Source organism: Syngnathoides biaculeatus, chromosome 20 (assembly GCF_019802595.1).
Source record: "Syngnathoides biaculeatus isolate LvHL_M chromosome 20, ASM1980259v1, whole genome shotgun sequence".
In the NCBI taxonomy this organism is placed as follows: Eukaryota; Metazoa; Chordata; class Actinopteri; order Syngnathiformes; family Syngnathidae; genus Syngnathoides; species Syngnathoides biaculeatus.
Genome location: NC_084659.1, coordinates 2655 through 26945, shown reverse-complemented (window position 1 = coordinate 26945; position 24291 = coordinate 2655). Strand labels below are relative to the sequence as shown.

Genomic DNA, 24291 nt, shown 5'->3' with positions numbered 1-24291 from the left:
CCTCGACCGTTCTTCCCTTTTTAAGTAGTCGTTGATTTTCTTCATAAAAGATGAAAACACTTCAACTGGAATGAATGGAGTGTGTAAATGAAGTGCGCTGAGGTGTACATGAATGCCTTTAATGCTAAAACTGGAAATGAAAGATGATCTCTAAAATATTCAACCAAGTTCCTTAAACGTTGACCCAGAAGTGGAGACAATTTTCAAATGATCCCACTTTTTTCCCTGCCTGACGATGGCAGTTGGGGGTCTGCAGGATGGGACTTGAGACATGAAACGTGATGGTGGGGGGATGTCTGAGATGTGAGGTCTGCAGCCAGACTCCCTCAAGTGTGAGAGGACCAGGAAACCGGGAGAAAGGAAAGGAAAAGCAAACTGAGTGTCCAGGCAGCTTTTTGCCACTAATATTTTATGTTTATGTTTTTGTTTTTAACGCGCTTCGTATCCGACCGTTGAGTTTGGTCTGGATTTGAGTCACCAAATTAGCCGGGAACGGTTTCAAACATCGACACAATTCTCCCATCACCACTTTAAAGGACTAAAACACCATTTAAACCTTATTATCCGGTTGAACGGTTGAAAGAAGTTGGGCGAGTGGAAACCCCAACAAAAACTTGCTTATCAGCCTCGTATTCCTTACCTTAGCTTGTTAACAACAAGATGTGTTTGTGATCAATTTGTGGATGTTGAAGAAACGTCGAACGTGAGTAACTTCATAACTTATACAACGAGGACCGTGAGGACTTAAGAAATTTAACAAGTCTTATCTCAGTACCCAAATTGGTGCTCTATCGTTCGCATCGAAGCTGCTCGCTCCAAGTTATCCTCCCACGCTCACGTATTGCCTTCGTAGAGTATACAACGAGGACCAAACATCAATCGTCGACTCAACCTTGAACAACTAGTGACGGCCATTGTGATTTGAATCCCCTCCATCCACGTATCCTTTAAATCGCCATACTCTTTATATTTTTAACACAGGTAGTATTGGATTTGTGTACCTTATGTGCTGACTGTGTTTTTTGTGATTGCTTTCATTTGACCTTAACTTTAACATAGAGTAGGTAGGGTGACTTTGGTTATTTGATTGCTTCTTTTTGATTATCTGCAACCTATTGGGCAGCATATTACTGTGCTACCTGTCGGCCGGTCCCAAGCCCGGATAGATTCAAAGGGTTCCGTCAGGAAGGGCATCCGGTGTAAAACTGTGCCAAACATATATGAGCTTCATCATGCGAATTCTACAACAGTTAGGTCATGGCCCGGGCTTCCTACACCCGCACCGGGAAATGTTAGTCTACAAGGCATAGGTAGAAATTCAGATAATGTAGTTTGAAGACAAAAAAGAGAAGGAAGGCGGCTTAGTCAGAAAAAGAGGAAGGGGAAGGAACAAAACCTACAGCTGTATGTAGCGACTTTGAACGTTGGGACTATGACAGCAAAAGCTCAGGAGTTAGTTGACATGATGATTAGGAGAAAGGTTGATATATTGTGCAGCCAAGAGAGCAAGTGGAATGAGAGTAAGGCTTGAAGTTTAGGTGCAGTGTTTAAATTATTTTATCATGGAGTTGATGGGAAGAGGAGGTACGTACGGGAAAGGAGAAGAATGAAGATTAGCCGAAGTAAAACTGAATATATGTGCGTGAATGAGAGGGGCGGAGGAGGAAGAGTGAAGCTCCAGGGAGAAGAAATAGCGAAGGTGGACAACTTCAAATACTTGGGGTCAACAATACAGAGCAATGCAGACTGTGGCAAAGAAGTGAAGAAATGGGTCCAAGCGGGGTGGAACGGTTGGCGGAAGGTGTCTGGTATTCTATGTGACAGAAGATTATCGGTCAGGATGAAAGGCAAAATTTATAAAACAGTGGTGAGGCCGGCCATGACGTACGGATTAGAGACGGTGGCCCTGAAGAAACAACAGGAAGCAGAACTTGAGAGAGGACAGAAATGAAGATGCTGAGGTTCTCGCTTGGAGTGAGTAGAATGGATGCGATTAGAAATGAGCTCATTAGAGGGACAGCCAAAGTTGGATGTTTTGGAGACGAGGTGAGAGAGAGAGCAGATTTTGATGTTTTGGACATGTTCAGAGGCGAGGGAGTGGTTATGTTGGGAGAAGGTTTGCTTAGGATGGAGCTGCCAGGCAATAGAGTGAGAGGAAGACCAAAGAAAAGGTTGATGGGATGTTGTGAGGGAAGACATGAAGGCATTTGGGGTTAGAGTGGGAGATGCACGAGATGGGCTTAAATGGAGAAAGATGACATGTTGTGGCGACCCATCACTGGACAAGCCGAAAGAAAAAGAAGATTTTGTTTTTGTGTCTCAACACTAATTCCTCTAGAGTTTTGTTTTGATTTCTGTTTTTCGCTTGAATTTAAATTTCCAAGGAAAGTCAGACCTGAACACTTGTTTCTTCTGAATGAGAATGAAAGGATTTTTTTTCTGAAATAGTTTCATGTGTTTTTTTTGCAATCAAACAACATGGTAGTTTCCATTGGAGCAGTGATCTCGTTTGCCTCGTCCTTCCTTCCTTCCTCCAATCATTGTTTGCTTTCTTCCTTCCTTCCTTCCTTGTTCCAGTTTTTACCCTCGTTCCTTCCAACCATTTTCCCATCATTTTAGTCTTGTTTTTCTTCCTTTTTTCTTTTCTTCCTTCCTTCCTTCCGTTTTTCCTCTCTTCGTCATTTCCTGTTCCCTTCCGTCCTCATTTTGTTGTGTTCCCTCCTTTTCTTCCATCCAACAACAGCTCTCTTACAAGGAAGCAACAAAACACTACCTGTTTCCACCCGGTCTCGAACCGGGGACCTTTTGCATGTAAGGCAAACGTGATAACCACTACACTATGGAAACAACTGCGCGAGGTGTTGAACTAAGTCACTCATGTTATATCTCTTGTCCACCTTCACGCCGTCATAAAAACATGTGACTTTTGTTTACGTCACCATATTGCCAGTCAAACAAAGCATTGTTCAATGCTAAGTCTGTTGAGACGAAACAAAAATACGTCTTATAGCACGACACCCAGAGTTTGTCCGATACCGTTAAACATTTAGAAGGTGATAATAAATGAAGGTACACGGAAACATTAGAGACACTTGGCAAAGAGTATCCATATATAATACTGAAGTCGCTGTTTTTGCCAATAAAACAGGTTAATCCAAAGAATTGTCAATCTTGATCATCACTTAACTAAAGAAGTTGAAGAATTTTCCTGTCACGACGCGGAGACGAACTTGGCCCGTGCCAATGAAAGCACCGCATCCTCGACGATCTGACGAGGCCTTCCCAAAATGGGTCAGTCCTGGATCATAAAACCTTCTCACTGTAGCCAACAACTTTATACAGACAACTTTCGTGGCAGTTTCCACAAATCTGTGATCGCGTAGTGGTTAGTGTTCTGCTTTGTTGCCACCCAATCCTTTTTCAATTCCGGGTCACAGCAGGTAAAAAGCCCTCAGTCGCCTTTTTCGATGATGTTATTTGACGGGTGTGGGACAGTGAAAATTGTATACATGGGTTTGCAGAAGGCTTAACTTTGTGTAGGGCGAGTGGCGCAATGGGTAACGCGTCTGACTGCGGATCAGAAGTTTCTCGGTTAAACTCCTGGCTAGCTCGGTTGTGTATTTTGCATGTGGTGTCAAAGCCAGTTCAGAATGATGTTTTAGGTATGTTCACCTGAAATGTCTTCTTTGAAGGTTATATCACAAATTTTTTCATACATTTTTTTCTTGATACCTCGAGAACTCCTTTATCAACCGCATCTGCCATTTTAAAGTAATTACATAGCAGAGATGCATCAATTGAATCATGAAATATGTCTTTCTGCAGCAAACGACCTCACACAGGTGCATCTGATTCAGGATAATACATGGAGTGGAGGTGGACTTTTCAAGGCGGCCTTGCAGGTCTTTGAGAGTCAGAATTCTAGCTGATAGACAGGTGTTCAAATACTTATTTGCCTGTATCACACAAATAAATCACATACACATACACACGTTGAATTTTTTACATTGGATTACAGTGTTAAAAAAAATGCATGCTAGAATTTTGAATTCATACTGTGATGGCAATGAATTACTTCCATAATTGTCTTTAGTTCGTTTATTTTTTTTTATTCTAAAGGGATTCATGCAAAAATCAACCATAAGGACTAAAAAAACAATCTTCAGAGATTTGTCCGTGGCATGACCCAGAGTCGAAACAGGGTTGCTTCGGCCACAACGCAGATTACTAAAAACTATACGATCACGGATGTTGAAGGCTGCCAAGGTTGTCTTTCTAAATCTGTCACCATGGCAACAAGGCTAAAACCCTGCAGGATGCTTAGCCAGCACCAGTGAAACTGAAAGATTTGATCTGCATTATCATAATCAAGTGAATCATCTCAACATTTTACTGCATTCCTAAAAATACTCATCAATAACCGCTGTAAAGCGTTGGTCTCACATTTCTGAGGACCAGGGTTCAATCCCAGCCTTGCCTGTTTGTTGTTCGCATGTTCTTCCTGTGCGTGTGGAAGTTTTTCTTTCCTGGTACACCAGTTTCCTCCCATATTCCCAAAACATGCAACATTAATTGGACACTCATTTGCCTCGAGGTGTGATTGCGACTGTGGCTGTTTGTCTCCATGTGCCCTGCAATTGGCTGGCAACCAGTTCAGGGTGTTCCCAGGCTCCTTTTCAGAGTATGAAGCTGCCTTGAGTGGAAACATTTCTTGCGTGAGGCTTGCAAGGATGGGATCCATAATCTGCAGTGTTTGTGTCATTTTTATGATGACATCCTGCTCATCCCATTCCATAAATTTGCTTGAAACAAAAAAGCACAGTCAATGTGTGAGGCAACAACATTTCGGGGTATGAGCTGTTGTTCATGCGATGCAACAATATATGAAACACTACCAACTTTTACAAAGTGGTGTTTAGAAAGCTGATCTTAAGAAGGTGTTTTTTTCATTTAATTTCTTGAAAAGTTTTAATTTTGAAGGTGAGGTGGTTCTATCTGAGCGCAATGATGAATAAAATGACCAATTACTGCCATTTCATAATATGGTACATTCCTTTTCATGTTTGACTTTGTCGATCCAAAATGTCCCGATAATATAAATGTTCTTGAGCATGCCTGCTTTTTGCATAATGCTTTAGTGGTGTCAATATCAATTAAGTGAATGATTGTTTGAAACAGATTGGAAGGAATCTGACATTTCGTGGTAAAATTTATTTGTGATTGTGAATAAAATGTACATGCAACAGTGAGGCTGGCTCCATTTGCTTATACGTCAAATCCATTTTCCCCATTAAAAAGAACGCAAATGTATTTTGTCAATTGGAATCCCTCAAAACAAAAATTCTGGCAAAACAAAACAAGAAATGACCCACATGACCGACAAGGCCAAAGTGAAAAATTTCAAATTTGGGCTCCGTGGAGGATCACAAGCAGACGGCCTCTTCACTCCACGATCAGATAGTGATGACATTAGGTCACTTTCTCCTCACTCTGATGATGATATGATTAAAAAGTCCAAATGTGATGTCATACTGATAAAAATCTATGGAAATGTTCTGTGTGGGAAAAGTTTAACGAGTAAGAGCAAATGACCCATGAGAAAACACACTGTTGAGAAGCAATTTTCCTCCTCGGTTTGAAATTCTTGAAGTAATGGGCTCAGAAACAAGTTTGCCAGTGAGAATCGTAGTGGTCAAGAAGCTTTTATTAAATCAAAAGTAATAACATACCAATTGACAAAAATTGACATAGCAGCTAGATTTGACTGGCAATTTGGCGCCATGCAAATTGTTACGTCACGTGCACGAGTTCTATTCAAAAAGCCTCCAGTGGGCAAATGTAATAAATTAGTACTGGTCCCGAAATACACAAAGGTATGCATGCCTTGTTTCCCAATAATTTTGTGTCTATATGAAATGATTGATTGAACTAGACTGTAAAGAAGCCTTGACCTTTTGTGGTAAACAAAAAGGTGAAGCTGACGAAACCCTGATCAGCTAATGGAAATTTGGGCAAAAGGTTTTTTCTGGGACTTGAAAACTGGACTTCTCAAGGTCACAGGTCATTGAAAAGCATACCACAAGAACAAGGCCCACAGAAATGAAAAAGATGATCACTTGTCATGCTGGCCACTGTTTGATAGTGGCAAAGGATTCCTGGCTGTTGACATTTCCAAAGAGAGCTTGTCGGGAATTTCAACCTCAGGACCTCTTTCAGTCCTGCTCTCCTTAAGAAGTGTTCCCCAAGAACAACAACCAACACAAAAGAGCGGATGACTTCACAAGTCATCACCAACAATGAAGCACATAACCACAGAACTCAATGATCATTTGGAAGACACCCTAAACAAAAATGGACCCTTTACTTACTACACAGGCTACCTTGAGAAAGACAGCAAGGTAAGATTTTAGAGAACACTGAGCCACGACAGACTGCATAGCAGGGATCATCCTGGAGTTGAACCCAGGACCTCTCACATCCAAAGTGAGAATCATAACTCTAGACCAACGAGCCACTTTGTCCCTCCAGCCACTCTCATCCCAAAAAGATTTACAGCCTTGGAGGGCTGCGTCATTTCGTCTGTCACCCACCTAACACAGGTATGTAGAAGTACCTCAGCTAGCTTTCTTCGTGTTGTTCTTGTAATTTTAATTATTTTCTTGTTTAATGTGTGTTTTCTGTAAGGTTAAAATGTTTTGCGATTTGTTACGTTTTGCACTTTCAGGCGACTGTTGTGCCGGACGCAAATTCGGCGAGTGAAGCAATTTGCTGGTCCTACTAACAAATGACACATTCTTTTGTACTCGGTCATTATTATTATTTTTATCTATCCTTGTCAATTAGTCCTCGTTTGCCTATGATCATAAGTGCAGTAGCAGTTTCCATAGTGGTTATCGTGTTGGACTCACATGGGAAAGATCTTGGTGTGAAACCGGGTGGACACAGGTACTTTTTTGTCTCTTTCTTGTCAGCAAACTGTTGTCCATCGTTGCCGGTCCCGTGATATCTCTAAAGGGACACAACGGTCTGATTGTTCCGGTACGACCTCTCAGATGTTATACAAATATCACCTATATGGACTCATAACGACAGTCCGTAAAGAGCGAAGACAGAGTTGTCCAAAGCTGATCGTGATGAAGAATAGGAGCCAAATAGCAGCTGGAAAACAGACAGATTGGCCACTGGCTCCAAGTGACGGTATTTCAAAGGAGTGTCTTTTTATGGAGTCATGGCTTGAAATCATGCCATTCCGGCTGTGCGAGTATTTTTTGAGCATTATGTACGCCTATATGTTTTAGTGACATGGCACAACCTTCCTATATAGAGTTCTCCCCTTGTTAAAATAGTTTTATAACACGCCGTGCACAAAATCCTTGCCATGTATCTGTTGACTTGTCGTATAGATGAGAGTACTGATAAGGACTATGTGTTTTTTTCCCTGACTACTTCACTGCTGCATCATTGCAGCAGCGAGATTTAGTTCTGCTGCTGGCAGTGGAGGTCCCAATGGCCCTAGGAAAAAATGGTTGGCACCGCATCTGGTTTCAGTCTCTGGCTCACGACACTTTTGTATCTAATGCTGTTGCAAAACATGCCGATTTAAAGTAATTGGCACAGAGTTTGTAATGCTTGACAGGCACGCATAACCGAGCACGTTTCTTCCCATGTTGATGCATCTCTGCTATATAATTACTTTAAAATGGCAGATGTGGTTTATAAAGGAGTTCTCGGGGTATCAAGAAAAAAAATATATATATATTTGTGATCTAACCTTCAAAGAAGACATTTAAGGTGAACATACCTAAAACATAATTCTGAACTGGTTTTGATAGCACATGCAAGAAACTAACCGAGCTAGCCGGGAGATGAACCAAGAATCTTCTGATCCACAGTCAGGCGCTTTAGCCATTGCGCCACTAACCCTACTTAAAAACTGTACCTTCTGCAAACCCATGTATACAATTTTCACTGTCCCACACCCATCAAATAACAGCATCGAAAAAGGCGACTGAGGGGCTTCATACCTGCTGTAATCCGGAATTGAACAAGGATTGCATGGCAACAAAGCAGAGAACTAACCACTACTCGATCACAGATTTGTGGAAACTGCCACGAAAGTTGTCTGTATAAAGCTGTTAGCTGCTGTGAGAAGATTTCATGATCCAGGACTGACCCATTTTGGGAAGGCCTCGTCAGATTGTTTAGGATGCGGTGCTTTTATTGGCACAGGCCAAGTTCGTCTCCAGGTCGTGACAGGTAAAATCTTAAACTTGTTCAATCAAGTGATGATCAAGATTGACAATTCTGTAGATTCATCTGTTTTATTGCCGAAAACATCAATTTCAGCATTAAATATGTATTCTCTATGCCAAGTGTCTCTAATGTTTAAATGTACCTTCATATTTTTGTTTCGTCTCAACCCACTTAGCATTGAACAATGCTTTGTATGACCGGCAATATGGTGACATAAACAAAAGTCATGTGATTTTGTGATGGAGTGAGAGTGGACAGGAGATATAACATGAGTCAGTGAGTTCTATGCCCAGTGCAGTTGTTTCCATAGTGTAGTGGTTATCACGTTTGCCTTACAGACCGCGTGGAAACAGGCAGTGTTTTGTTGCTTGCTTGTAAGAGAGCTGTTGTCAGAAGGAAGAAAAGAAGGAGGGAACACACAAAAAAATGAGGAAGGAAGGAAACAAGGTGGGAAGGAAGCTAAGAATGAATTGAGGAAGAAAAACAAGGATAAAATCATGTGAAAAAGGTAAGAAGGAAAAAACATTGGAACAAGGAAGGGAAGGAACAAAGAAAACAATGATTGGAGGAAGCAATGAATGAATGAAGGACAAAAAGAAGGAAGTAAACAAGGCAGGAAGGAAGGAAGCACAGTACAAATGAGATAACTGATGTACTGGAAACTATGTTGTTTGACTGAAAAAAAAAATACATGACACTCTATTTCAGAAAAAAAATAACTTCATTCTCATTCAGAAGAAACAAGTTTTGAGGTCTGACTTTCCTTGGAATTTTAAGTTGAGGCGAAAAACAGAAATCAAAACAACACTCAAGAGGAATTAGTGTTGAGACACAAAAACAACAAAATCTTAGTGACAATCAGCTGCCTGGACGCTCAGTTTGCTTTTCCTTTCCTGTTTCTTGGTTTCCTGGTCCTCGTGCACTTGAGAGAGTCTGGCTGCAGACCTCACCTCTCAGTCCCCCCACCTCACCTCTCAAGTCCCATCCTGCCGACCCCCAACTGCCATCGTCAGGCAAAGTAGCATCATTTGAAAATTGTGTCCATTTCTGTTCCAGCGTTTAAGGAACTTAGTTGAATATTTTCTAGATAATCTTTAATTTCCAGTTTCAGAGTTAAAGCCATTCATGTACAGCACTGCGCACTTCATTTACACTCTCCTTCCATTCCCGGTTGAAGTGTTTAATTAATTGACTACTTAAAAAGGGAAAAAAGGTAGATGATGATGATAACTCTTAATCTTAAATTAAAAAAAAATACTAAAAAAATAATCTACCATTGATGTTTTCATGGCATGGAAGGAAACCAGAATGGCCGGACAAAACCCACACTGAGATCTTTTTCGTCTGTGGTTCTGAACCGCTGGTGCCCCGAGGAGAATATCGGCTTCTGTTGGCCGGGAAAGGGATACACTTTACTGGCATGTTAAATGTGCAATGCACTGTGGGTTTATTATTCATAATCGTTGTAGTCATGGGGTGAAAAAGTGTGCACGTGTGAAAACAAAAGTAGCTCTGGTTTTGCATTCCCGATTATGTGTATGAATGATCCATCCATTTTCTTAGCCACTTATCCCCACAACGGTCACAGGAGTGCTGGAGCCCATCTCAGCTCACACCACACACTATGAGCTGGTTGCCAGTCAGTCACAGGGGACATAATTGGCACCATCACTGAGCAGGAATCAAACCTATGCTCCCCACACCAGACTTCGGCCTGCGTGTGTGTGCGTGTGTGTGCGTGTGTGTGTGTGTACCACTACACTAACAATGACTTTCAGTCTCATCTGGTTTTTATTTAATTGTGTAAACGCACCTGCCCTAACAGGAAACAATTGAGAATCATTGCACAAGACCAACAAGCCAAAGGAGAGGTGTTTTTGCTTCAGGTTATACCACGTGACAACCTTTTAGAGGGGGTCGTCCGGGAGTTGAACCCCTCCACCCCAAGCAAAAACCATAACCCGAGAACAGCGAGCCATAAACTTTCATTGTCAACACCATTTTTAGAATCATGGAACAAGACCAGGAGTAAGTCACCAGATCTCAAGCCTTTTTAGCACCACCTTCATGGGTCCATGGAGCTTTTAAAACAAATGTATGAAATTGGAAATAGATGGCAGCACAGTACCGCAACTATAAATAATTGGCCTCACGGTTCTGAGGTCCAGGTTTCATTCCCAGCCCTACCTGTGGAGAGTTTTCATGTTCTCCCCGTGCCTGTGTAGTGGTGACAGTGTATTTTTTTGGATGATTAATGAGAAGACACATGTTGGCTGGTCTCAACCTGGTTTAATCTTCTCTCTGTATTATAAAAGAGACAGATTCACAGTTGTTCACAGATTTCTCTTCACAATTACTCTCAAACTCTTCCACTCAGGAGTCTCACAAACAAGAAGAAATACATCACAAAAACAAATAACATCTGATTTACATGGCAACACATGAAAAGAATAGGAAAAAACTTGCATTAACTCGCATTGCTGTATTATAAAGGAGACATATTCACAGATGGTTATAGATTTCTCTTCAGAATTACTCTCAAAACTCTGCAACATCAAGAACACGATCACCACGCGGCTTCTGCTGACACTCATTCACACTGCACAAAACACATGGCCACCTACAAATGATGCACACGGACCTCGACGTCTCCACTTCTCCAGCTAGCGAGTTTATGTTTGAAATTAATAAAACACATTCAACACCGTGCCTCTGTGACGACACCCGCTTTGCAAACGTTTTCAATTAATTTATATTCACATTCTACAACAAAACAATGAAAACATGAAGAGAATCTCACATACAGGAGGAAGTATTTCTTCCCGCTACACTATAAATGTGGCTTCAAAATAAAGCACGCAGCCTACTTTCTGTGTTTCTCAGATCTTCCAACAATTCAATGGCATTTTCCCCCAACAATGAATATTTTTAACACACAATGACGTTGAAAAGATCAAAAAAGAATAAATGACAGAGAAAGTGCTGCCTTTCAAAGTAAAACTGCGCTTCCACATCCTGTTCCTCTTAGAGCACAACAGCATCACACCATTACAAAAACTCAATAGTAGGGGATATAATTGGCAATCAAGACAAGTCTCTGACATGCCCGACCAGTGAATCAGTGTCAAAAAGCTTGCACTGCATTTGTCATTCAAGTCAGGAGTGGGCAGTTTTCTCCATCTTTGAGGGGAGGCTTTTTTTGCCCATGAGATGATCAAAAGCCTGAATTCATGCAGTCTCTGAACAAAACAGGAAGGCTCCATGAGGGTAGGAAGTGTTGCCTGGTTGCAACTCTGTGAAAGAACCAAAACATGCCGCAAAACATAACCAGATATTTAGTCAGTGGCAAAAAAAATCCTATATAATTCTACATACAATACGGCGGCAACACTGCCGGCAATGCCGCACTCAGCCGCGTGCGACCACAACGCCGTAAAGCAGCTTGGCTCAGCTCCGTGATAAGCCACCCCGGCCGAGGCACCACATCCGTCGGTCATGGTTTCGGCGAAGGCTGCATGTCAGGCTCGTGGACAGCGGCGGCTCTGAACAACGCTGCTGACAATGGCACACTCAGCCACATGCGATAACACCGTAAAGCACCCCGACTCGGCGGTGTTGTTCATTCCGGACAGCGGCTACGAACAACGCCATAAAGCGGCCCGGCTTGGCGCCATGATAAGCCACCTCGGCGCCGAAAATGAGCAACCGCGGCCGACAAGGCCAAGCCGGCTGAATGTCTCAATTTTGACATGGCTGTCTTGATTGCAAGCAGTTCGCTTTCTCCGATGTTATAATTTTGTTCCGCTGGAGTTACCTTTTTGGAAAGGAATCCACAGGGGTGTAGTCCTCTGTCTTTAGGATTGTACAGTAAGAAAACCACCCAGAATCCGACGCATTGACCTCGACGAGAAACTACCTATCAGGATCAGGCAAGATGAGGACCAGAGCTGAAGTAAAGCTGGCCTTGAACTTATGAACCGCTGCCGAGCAGGCCAGATTCCAAATGAACGAACTGTGGGGTGAGGCTAGCGCATCCAATAGGGCTGCCACGGTACTAAAGTTTCGGATGAATTTGCGGTAGAAGTTGGCAAACCCAATAAACCTCTATACCTCCTTGTGAGTAGTAGGAATGGGTTGATGAATAATGGCCTTGACCTTGCAGGGATCCATGCGTGTCTCCCCCTCTGCCAAGACAAAGCCCAAGAATGACACGGAGGGTGGGTGAAACTCACACTTTTCAGCCTTGACATATCAGTCGTGACGCAACAACTGCTGTAACACCGCACAATCGTGCCCAGCATGGGAATTTTTTGTCTGGGAAAAAAATTAGGATGTCATCTAGGTACACAAAAACATATATGTTAAAGGTCTAATCCAGAGGACCTGTATTTTATTTGTCTATCATACAAATGTAGATAAAATTTCATTTAAAAAATATTTTAAAACTCTCAACAACAGAAATGAAATAAATCAGCATCAATGTCAGTCTTAAGATTTTGTTTGAAATGCCACTTAGATTCAGCAAGTTATGTAACGCCACGGAATGTGACGTCACATCAAGACAACATTTAGCCAGAGTGAAAAAATTTGCAAAGATGGTGATTGAGGAAGTGTGTTGTATACGGCTGTTTTGTGTCAAACGCTGCTTGACATGAATGGCTGAAAGATGAACAGATAAGCAGGTTACGGACCAGATTTGTGATTGGTCTTACAAATCAAAGTGGACTGTAATAAGTTGCAAGCATTTCACAGAGGACTGCTTTGAAAGCCTGGTACAGTGTTCACTTGGCTTGTCTATCTCCTCGAGATCCCACTCTGACGACAACACTTCAGCAGCGATTGATCCTCACTCTACTGGGGTTGTCTTGGAGTGACGTCACACGAAAGCAGTTTCAACAGATCCTCAGTTTGAAACAGACATTGGAGGCATTCGGATTACAAAAAAAATGTGCATTTTGGTGGCAATTTATTTCATTTCTGTTGTGTTGAGATTTTTTTCAATATTTTTTCATGAAAAATTAACTCTGTTTGTGTGGTATATAAATAAAATAGAGGTCCTCTGAATTAGACCTTTAAGCATTTCACGTAAGACGTCATTGACGAAATTCTGAAATATGGCTGCTGAGTTTGTGAGTCTGTCGGGCATCACCAAGTATTCATAGTGTTTCGTGGGTGTGTTGAAAGCAGTCTTCTATGAGGTAAATGTGAGAGTGAAAATCTGATTGTCCTTACTTTTGCCAGATCTCCTCATATTTTTGTGATTGGACAGAACACCTTGCCCAATGATGGAAGGTTTCGGCAGATTTCCTTTTGTTATTTCATCTCTGGTCATGTCCAACTCTTTGGAATTTTAGGCACTTTGAATGAGTTGCAACCAGGCAACAGTTGCTAGCCTTACGGAGCTCCACTAGCTCAGTTGGGAGAGCATTAGACAGAAGATCTAAGGGTCCCTGGTTCAATCCCTGGTTTCATCATTTAGTACAGAATTATGTGGTTTTTTGACACTTCATGAACATCTGATTATGTTTTGCGTAATGTTTTGGTTCTTTGAAGGGCAACAGTTCATACCCTCACTGAGCTGAAATAGCTCAGTTGGGAGAGCGTTGGACTAAAGGTCGCTGGTTCAAGCCCTGGTTTCAGCGTTTACTACAGAATTATGCGCTTTTTTGGCACTTACTAAACATCCGGTTGTGTTTTGCAGTCTTGGTTCTTTGAAAGAGCTTCAACCAGGCAACAGTTCCTGTCCTCAGAGAACTGATATAGCTCAGTTGGGAGAGAGTTAGACGCATGATTAAAAGTTCCCTTGTTCAATCCCTGGTGTCAGCATTTAGTACAAAATGATGTGCTTTTTTTTGGCACTAACTCAACATCCGCTTGTGTTTTGCAGTTTGTTTTGGATCTTTGAAAGAGCTTCAACCAGGCAACAGTTGCTATCCTCTCGGAGCTGAAATAGCTCAGTTGGGAGTGTTTAAGTGAATATCTAAAGGTGCCTGGTTTCAGCATTTAGTACAGAATTATGTGTTTTTTCGGCACTTATTAACCATGTGGTTGTGTTTTACGGAGTTTGTTTTGGTTCTTTGAAAGAGTTGTAACCAGGCAACAATTCGTACCCTTACGGAGCTGAAATAGCTCAGTTGGGAGAGTGTTTGCCTGAAGATCTAAACGTACCTGTTTCAATTCCTGTATTTAGTACAGAATTATGTGCTTTTTTTGGGGGCACTTATTAAATATCTGATTGTCTTTTGCAGTTTGTTTTGGTTCTTTGAAAGAGTTGCAAACAGGCAACAGCTGTTGGCAACACTGTGCTGAATTAGCTCAGTTAGGAGAGTGTTAGACTAAAGATCTAAAGGTCCCTCGTTTCAACATTCACTACAGAATTACATCTTTCATTTTGGCACTGACTATACATCTGGTTGTGTTTTGCAGCATGTTTTGGTTCTTTGAAAGAGTGCCATCCAGGTAAATGTGAGAGTGAAGATCTGAGTGTCCTGACTCGTGCCACTTCTCCTCATATTGTTGTGATTGATTTCCTTTTGTCGTTATTTCATCTCTGGTTATATCCAATGATCTTTGGCTTTTGAGGCACAGTTGTTGCTGAAGGAAAAGGTTTTCTTAATGACGTTTGGTTTCATTGACTTTATCTTCTGATGTGATCTGGTAAAATCAATTGCTCCCAGCTTTTCAAATTGGATATTTGCTCGGGTTGATGCTGGATCTCGTCATGACCAAGCAACTTGTTTGTGTACATGTTGTACTATCTTTGAGTTTGCCAAAAGCTTCCATGTAAACAAAACTGCTGTAACGTGAACAAACTTCACTGAGGCCTGCCTTACAAGTACAGTGTGATAACACAAACTTTCAAAGGCACCTCATTCAATGCTTGAAAATGATCTACATGAAAATGAAACAATATTTTTCTGATTTTATTAGCTTTTTCAAAATTACACTCAGATGCATAACAAGTGTTTGTGGGTTTAGCATACAAATCTACATGTAATTAAGTGTAGTCATTATTCCAGCACATTTGCGGTTTGTGGAAATGGAAATTGTAATGATTATATGGGGATCTATCTTCAATTTTGAATCAAGACAGTGGATACATAAGTGTGTAAAAAAATCCATGGTGACAGTGAGAACAAAAGATCCAGCTTCTTGTATAAAGGTGACCATGAACAAAAAACCTCCGGTGAAGTATTTGTCATATTTTTACACATTGTAGCTTTCAGGTGGAATCCTGATCTTCAAAATTAAAACTTTTCAAGAAATAATAAACAAAAACTACATCTTGCTTGTGTTTTTAATCACGGCTTTGTTCAAGTCGGCTGTGTATCTTACATTGATGTCATATAATGTTCCATCGGATGAAAACTAGCTAGTACCCCCAAAATTATGTTCCCTCACAAATTTATTGTGCATAAAAAAACCAAATTTATGGATTGGCATGAAAAAGGACAGGTTCCTAAAAATGACAAACATGGCAAGGTATCACTTGTTTGCAAGACTCGCCCAAGAAATTTGGCGACATGTCCCAAAACTGTCAGTCATCACAAAATATTTGCAGACATTTCTTCTCGAGCCAGCTTTATACTCTGAGATTTTTTTAATGACATTGATATTGAATTATATTTTCACTTTTACGAATCAGAAAAGCTCAAATCGGATCAACCGCTGTTTGGGGACAAGAGACCTTGGTTATGGGTCGAACATACAATAATAGCTGCTACACAGAATACAAGAAAGTTGGTTCTCGGTCAATAACAAAGTAAATCATTTTACACCATTACATTAAAAGCTTTTTGATCATTGTTTTTCTCACATGTTCACTTGTGTCTTAACCTGATATGGTAATCCCTCTCTAGTTCACACTTCACCTATTGCACATTCAGTGCATCACATTTATTTTTCACTCCCCCTCCCCATTTTGTGTCCATGATCACATTTTTTGATTATGGAGTTACAATACCACCTCAGCGTTGTGCCCCATCGAAAGCTTCCTCCGCGACGCCCAAGAAGTAGTAATGCCGCGGGCACTTTTTTCCCTTCTATGATTCCAGCGGGAGGAATTGGCTCCTATTCGGGAGCACTTTTATCCTTTTTGTGATCCAGTGGGAGGAATCAACCACTTTGTGCAGCAAATGGCATGGGCACTGTGGTACCTACTGGGATGTCCTCCAAGACTTCAGACAGGGCACCTTTCTCCCTGTTGGACCCTGCATTATGTTTTAAAATGGATGAAAGGCAATTTTTGGAAGAGGATGACTACACGTACTTATTCAAGCACCGTGTTGAGAATCATCGCATTGCAATGCTGCAGGTGAGAGAATTTATAGCCGAAACGAGCCTCTCCTTCACCGTGTGTGTGTGTGAGAGAGAGAGAGAGAGAGAGAGAGAGAGAGAGAGAGAGAGAGAGAGAGAAGAGAGAGAAAGAGAGAGAGAGAGAGATTCCCAACCACAGTTGGCGACGGTTGCAGGAAAGATTAACAAAGGTTTTATAATAAAGGATTGTTAGAATTATTGTCAATGTATTGATGATGGATTTGCTACAAAGCCAAAGTTTTATCCTTGCTTTGAAGATTCTTTGCACATACAGGATGCGCAGTCCCCACACAGGTGCACCAGCTGACTCCTGATCACCCGAGAAGTGGCCAAGGACAAGTTCACCAACACACACACATCATTATTAAAGAATGCGCTTTTGTTAACTTGCTTGCTCACCCCTCCCTCTTGACCTTGTGCGCTCTTGAAATTTAAAAAAAAAAAAACACGAAATGCTGGTTCAGAACAGGGTTGGAGACTGTTACTGTCTTGTCTCTCATGTTCTCCTCATGAGACAGACTCTCCTTGTCCTTGTATTTTCTGCACATTATTCCAGAAGTCAGGTGATAAACCTGACAAAGATTTGAGTAAATGCATGTACTGCTGTAATGTTAGTCTCAAATATGTAAAGTATAAATATTATTTACATATTTCATTAATTGTGGTACCCAGATACACATACATGAAAATTCCTGGGGTGTGGATGGGAAGGTGGTTGTGTTGTGTGTGTGAGTGTGTGTGGGGGGCGGGCTACTTCTCAGTTTTTACTGCACTTAGAAGAGAATGTTTGACCTAAGTGAGCAAGCAAGAGTTTCTTACTTGTGTGTTCTCGAGTCTTTTTAAACTTTCATTCACAGAGAATCTTTGACCACATCTGAGCAGGAAAAAGATTTCTCACCAGTGTGTGTTCTTGTGTGTCTTTTTAAATGTCCCTTCTCAGTGAATCTTTTATCACAAACTGGACATGAAAAAGGTTTCTCACCAGTGTGTGTTCTTGTGTGTCTTTTTAAATCTCTTTTCCTTGTGAATCTTTGACCACAAACTAAGCAGGAAAAACGTTTCTCGCCAGTGTGTGTTGTTGTGTGTCTTTTTAAATTTCCCTTCTCAGTGAATCTTTTATCACAAACTGGACATGAAAAAGGTTTCTCACCAGTGTGTGTTCTTGTGTGTCTTTTTAAACTTCCATTCTCAGTAAATCTTTTATCACAAACTGGACATGAAAAAGGTTTCTCACCAGTGTGTGTTCTTGAGTGTATTTTTAATTTTCTCTTCTCAGTGAATCTTTTATCACAAACTGGACATGAAAAAGGTTTCTCACCAGTGTGTGTTCTTGTGTGTATTTTAAAATTTGCCTTCAAAGTAAATCTTTGGCCACAAACTGAGCAGGAAAAAGGCTTCTCACCAGTGTGGGATCTGGTGTGTATATTTAAGTGTCCCTTCTGAGTGAATCTTTGACCACAAAGTGAGCATGCAAAAGGCTTCTCACCTGTGTGTATTTTCACATGTCGTTTGAAATTCCCTATAGAAGCAAATGTTTTCCCACATTGAGAACATTTATTGGTAGTGTGACATGTCATATCACGTTCCGATTGTTCATCATCATTATCATCATCATCATCATCATCGGCTGTTTGTGATCCTCCACAGTGGTCTCCATCACTTGAGCTGTTCCTGGCTGTCCTGAATGTCATACCAGGGCTGCACCGACTGCCGGAGAAAAATTCCCTGTGTTTTTTTACACACTTGGCCAGTAAACCTGATTCTGATTGTGGAGGCTCCGCCCTCCGTCTCTCCTCACTTTGACCTTCATCTTCACTCTTCAAATGGACACCAGTGGCTGGAACCTGGATGATTTCCTCCTGGTCTTCCTCTTTCATGTGTATGATTGCTTCCTCCTCCTCAATGATACGCTGAACCTCTTCATTCTCCTCTTTGATGTGACCGGACACTGACTGTTGCTGCTCTGGATGAAGATACTCACTGACATCTGCAAGACAAAGACAAAGTGGTGAAATTAATTTGTTTACAGTATTTAACTGCAACTGGCTTGACAAGCCCCTCTTGCCATATTATCCCGCAAGCAATCATAGTTGTCAGTAGCGTGCACTTGATAAGTTAATGTTACGAAGAAATTGGTCCTCAGATGCGCTTGGGGAACGTGCAATTCTGATGAAAGATACCCTGCTAGGTTACAAGGGACTGGTTGATTCATTTTCTAAAGCCTAAAACACAGTTGACGAAGTGTCTACGATGGATTAAGGCTTGCTCAAGACCGCACGTACAACTAAATGTGGATAATATCAACAAACACAAGGCTGTATGTTTGAAGGTAAGTGAGGGAGAAGTTTCTTCTCTGAGTTTGATTTCATTCTTATCAGTGCTTTATCCGTTGCAGGAGAACAACTTTCACTTTGTAAGTGTATCACTGACTTGCTAAATGAAGTGTGTAATGGTTTTATGCCGTCGAGTCGGGTTAGGGATATGTAAATGCGCAATGTCATGCAAGAGAAATGTCTATTTGCCTATTTGTGTCACATCGGACTTTTAAGACAGAGCATTGGGTTCCATTACGAGCCAAGTCAAACGAATACACCCGCTCATTTATACAGACTACAATGATATTACTCGTGCTCTTTCCATGTAAAAAGTACTCACGCTGCTTTACATGCGCAGTACGATTCCACAATTTTATCCTGTTGGATTTCAATATGAAGTTTGCGAGGCATCAAACTTTTTTGCATCGATTACCAACTTTTCGCTGTAACTCTGACATTGCGTCCTGCTCCGTCCAAAATCTTAATTCCGTGTACATATCCTTGCGTGAAATAGTTGAGACCAATGTACCCTCTAATTTTTCATCTGTCTGGGCATAAAGACAAGATCCATGAGGACACTGAGGACCACTGCGAGCAACATCAGAAGTGCTCACTGTGGCCACACACCAGTATCGCACATCATCATAGAAAGTTTCATGGTTTATTAAAAGTTTCAAATTACAACAGCAACTTCCATTAATTTACTTTTAATATAACTCATTTGGCCAACCTACACAGTTCTATAGCAGACATCATTTTCCTCCCTGAATTTGATATATATGACTGGCATTTTGTGTCCTGTTATGTCTGTGCTACCATCTACTATTGGGGTATGCATAAACTTATGCATAGTCTCATTCTGCTCTATCTCATTGATTGAATTCACGAAAACAAAGGGATAGTTTTTGCTCCACCAGCTTTCTGGTATCCTCACATACTTTGCCATCTGATCGTGGATTTGTTGAACTGACAGCCTTCTTCTTATTCTTTTCCTTTCGGCTTGTCTTGCTTGGGGTCGCCACAGTGTGTCATCTTAGATGAACGCATATTTGTTTGGCACAGTTTTACACCGGATGTCCTTCCTGATGTAATCCCTCTGCATTTAGCCGGGGAGAGAAGCTTACAGCACCTGGTATTGCCAGGCGGTCTCCCATCCAAATACGAACCAGGCCCAAACCCGCTTAGCTTCCAAGATCTGACGAGATTGGGCGTTCTCAGGGTAGCATACCTGTAAAAGTTGAACTGACAGCAATGATGCATTCATTTTAAACGGGAAATCCAGTGCTTTGCATGAACAATGTATCCAATAGGTCATGTAATTTGTACTCTATTTTGACAACGTGATGTTAAATGCTCTCATTTAATAGTGTTTTGAGAAGATTTTTATCGCCAATTACGAATTTTCAGGGGCGCTGCCATTTTCGCAAGTCACATGACTTATGTGCGCGGATGTGATGTGTAAGGTGCCGCACCAAAGGCTTGATTACATTGTGCCAAGCGCTGATTTCTCGGATTTATCCCCACCTGATGAAGAAATAGTAGTATCGGTTGATCAGGAAGACAGAAGAATACTTCCATACAGATTTTAACCTGTGGCTGTAAATAATGTTTAATATTCGGATGGTTCTTCGGGCGGAATGACGCCAGAGTCTGACTACTCGGAGGCCTACACGCGGGACCTAAGTGTGTAAACAAAGGCCTCCGGAGCTCCAGGCTAGCAGACGCGGATGGTTCTATGGACGGGTGTAAGATAAGCTTACACATTTCACAGAGGCCTGTGAAATGTATCACCTCATGTGTCATAAATCTCTTTTAATGACTCTGTTGCTGTGCAGGGATGCGTGTGTGTGCTGTTTGTCTATGGGAAGTTTAAGAGCTCAAGGTGACTGCAAATTTATGATAGCTGCATTCTTGTGGGTTTTTGTAACAGGAAGAACTGTGTCTAATCAGAGGACACCCGGCCTTGAGAAGATTAACTGTCTCTGTATAACAACTTTACTTGTCTTGTGAAACCTACTCTCCCCCACCCTATGTGTGAAGCTCAATAAAACGTGTGGTCTTGGGGAGACTCGAAGAGAGTCTTACGGGCGGGCTTGGAGGATATGTTCTTCTTCCCCCGAACTCTCCCTAAACTGCAGTTTGGTAAAAAATAACTCTGCCTCTGTCTCAATCATTCTATCCCGGTGCCGTGAGCCTCTGGGTCCACATTGAGCGAGAAGTCCGTGCTTTGGACATAACATTTCTCTGGTGCCGAAACCCGGGAACCCAACAGCTTGACGCCTGGAACGACGCGGGATCAACGAGACCAAGAATCTGGTACCAGTGTCCTCCATTGAAGGATCGGTCGCATCGCTGATCCAGCGCCGGACCGGACCGTCGGGTGACGGGTCCCAACGGACCAGGGCCACGGCACTGAGGTAGGATAAAACTTATTTGGTCTCATAGGATGGTTATATGTTATAACTTAACATCTAAAAATAAAATAGAGCGGAAATAAACCCAGATTTAACAAGTAGTAAAATTACGTTAAAATAGGAGACTAAAAGTGGTGTGTGAGGACCGCGCCAATACTTCCTGCCTTTTAAAACTTGTCTCTAGGTGAGACACAGACAGAATAGGTTTCTGTAAAGAGTAAAATACGTGTAGGTCTCTAGGTGAGACCAAGCAGAATAGGTTTCTGCATACGCGAAGTTTCTAGGTGAAACTAAAATAGAGTAAGTCTCTAGGTGAGACCAAGCAGAATAGGTTTCTGCATACGCGAAGTTTCTAGGTGAAACTAAAATAGAGTCAACGCTGCAGGACGCTGCACAAGTGAGCAAAGGAGGAAGAGGTTCGTGAGCCCCAACCACACCCGTCAAAATTCAGAATTTTCTAAAAAAAATCTCGCCTTAGGAGCAACAAAGGACAAAAAAAAAAAAAAATGGGACAAGCAGAGACAAAAGAGGTGGCTGAACCTCCTGATGTGAAATTTATGCAGAGACATCATCCGGGTAGTTGTGAGTATTTGAGAAAATGGGTAAATAAATATGATTTCCGACCCGATCTTAAAGATCCAGAGGAAATTAAGAGATTAAAAGCATGCATGAAAACTCGATGGGAAGAGAAGGTGAGAAGGGAAAGAAGACAGGGAAAGTTGAGATGGAATTAAGTAAGTTGAAAATTTGGGAAGACCAGTGTGTTAAAAGGCAGAGAGATATAAAAAAAAAGAACAGAAAAAAAGGAGAGATGAGAAAGACAAACAGGGGGGTTGATTGCTGCCCTTGGCATCAAGCCAGATGAAGAAACAACCGCGCCACAGAGAAGATCAGCAACAGGAAACGCACACCAGCAAGCTACAAGCGCAAGAGGAAGTGAAACCACCCAAGCAGTGGGCCAGAGCCCAGCAGAAGGCGGGGCTGAAGAGGAAGAAGAAGAGTGGAGAGAGGCAACGGATCCTGCAGCCCCTGCATTCTCGCCGATCACCACCAGAGGGGGACGCCGGAGAGCTGATGAGACAAAAGTGAAGATCTACCCCATCTTATCTGATTGGCAGGAGCAGACCCCAGCAAGGAAACAACGCCACCCAGCGGGGCCAAGTGGAACTACAAGTGGAGCTGCAGAGATGTACCCACTGTATGCTGTTGCCAATCCTCATTATGGGATGGATGGATGGAGATAACGAACCCACCATCTTAGTGCCAAGACCATGGACAGCAACTGAATGTTCTGAAGCCTGTACAGGCCTGGGGGATCCAGAGACAGACCCAGTTTCCTGGTGTTCTAATTTCAGAGAACTAAAAAGCTCTTTTCACCTTAATGGGACTGAAGTGGAGACAGCATTCAAGACAGCACTGAAACATAGTTGGGGAAGAGTGAGAGGAAATTTTAACCCCCGTGGAGGAAACAATGGACCAATCCTACGCCCAGATGACCCCCTCCTGACTACCAGGATGGATGAAGTACTGGAGCGAGTAATGACAGCTTACCAGAAGCCACCAGATTACAGCAAAATCAGACAGTGCCGCCAGAAACCAGAAGAATCAGTCCATGATTTCAAGATCAGACTGGAAGGAATATTCAAAACCAACAGTGGGCTGCCTGAAGATCCTAACGACAATGGTCCCTACCACAGCCAGCTAAGACAATGCCTTATGGACGGTTTCCAACCACACATCAGCGGGTTCATCCAAAAACACTGTGTGACTCACAGAACTTTGAACACCAACCAAATGATGGACTGGGCCAGTCATGCAGAGGAGAACCATAGAAGAAAGAAGGGAATGGACAGCACAACAGCCATGGCAGCGCTGACTGCAGCCATAAGAGAAATGGCGACGTCTACTGAGACACACGAGTCCTCTGAGGTGTACGCTATGCAAAGAGGAGGAGAAAGGAAAGGTCAAAGAAGAGGTCAAGGTCAACAAAAAGGGGGACCAAGCCTGAAGTGCTACAACTGTGGGAAACCAGGACACCTGACTAGAGAATGCAGGAGTCCCAAGAAGTGTTTCAACTGCCAGAAAGAGGGACACATGGCACGTGAATGCCCCCTCCCGGACAGCCGGAAGGGAGGGAGCAACCGAGAACCACCAAGAGACCCCCCATTCAATCCACAATATGATCAATGACTATTAGAGGGAGAAGAAGATGAGGGTGATGAGCCAGAAGAACCACCAGACCCGGAGGAAGCATCATCAATCCAAGTTTTCGACCTCTCCATCTTAAATCTGGAAGACCGCTTAAGACCCAAACCATTTCGGTGGCTCAAAGTTGGGCCATTTAAAAAAACCAACAAAATTTTTATGTGACACTGGAGCAGACCATTCAGTCCTGATAGATCCAATTAAGGGAGTAAAAGCTTCCAGAAGACAAATCATAGTGATAGGAGCTGGAGGCCTAGCACAACGCGAACTATGGTCTCACCCGGTGTTGGTAGAGGATGAAGATGGCCAACAAATTGAAACCAAGTTTGTTATGAGCAACACCTGCCCTGTGAATCTAATGGGCAGAGACCTATTGACAGCACTGAGAATAAACCTGATTGCCACGGAAGATGGGATCAAACCAATCAAAAATATGGAACAGATGGACACCTGTGTCAGCCAAGGAAACGGACCACCGGATGAATTTTATTCACAGGACCTTGACAACGTTGGTCCAACCTCAGTTGTCCGTGACCTAGAAAGAACTGCAGCACAGCTGCACAGACAAAACTGAAGTCTGCTGCAAGCCACGCCCAGATCTCAGAGACACTCCATTGGGAGTAGGTCACGTCGTCTATGTTGATGGGTCCTCATCCAGGACACCTGATGGAAAGAACAATACAGGCTATGCAGTGGTAACAGAAGAGGCAATACTCAAAGCGGGAAAGCTCCCTGGCAACTGGTCAGCGCAGGCAGCAGAAATCGTGGCACTCACAGAAGCATGCAAA

General features: G+C 42.3%; 1 non-coding gene and 1 pseudogene across 1 annotated transcript; both read right to left on the bottom strand.

Annotated features, from left to right (window-relative positions):
• Positions 1-2774: 2774 nt before the first annotated feature.
• trnav-uac (transfer RNA valine (anticodon UAC)) lies at positions 2775-2847 on the bottom strand. The gene has a single exon. It is a non-coding gene; the product is annotated as a tRNA-Val (tRNA).
• A 17154-nt stretch (positions 2848-20001) lies between these two features.
• Positions 20002-20120, bottom strand: LOC133494036 (5S ribosomal RNA; annotated as a pseudogene).
• Positions 20121-24291: the final 4171 nt, after the last annotated feature.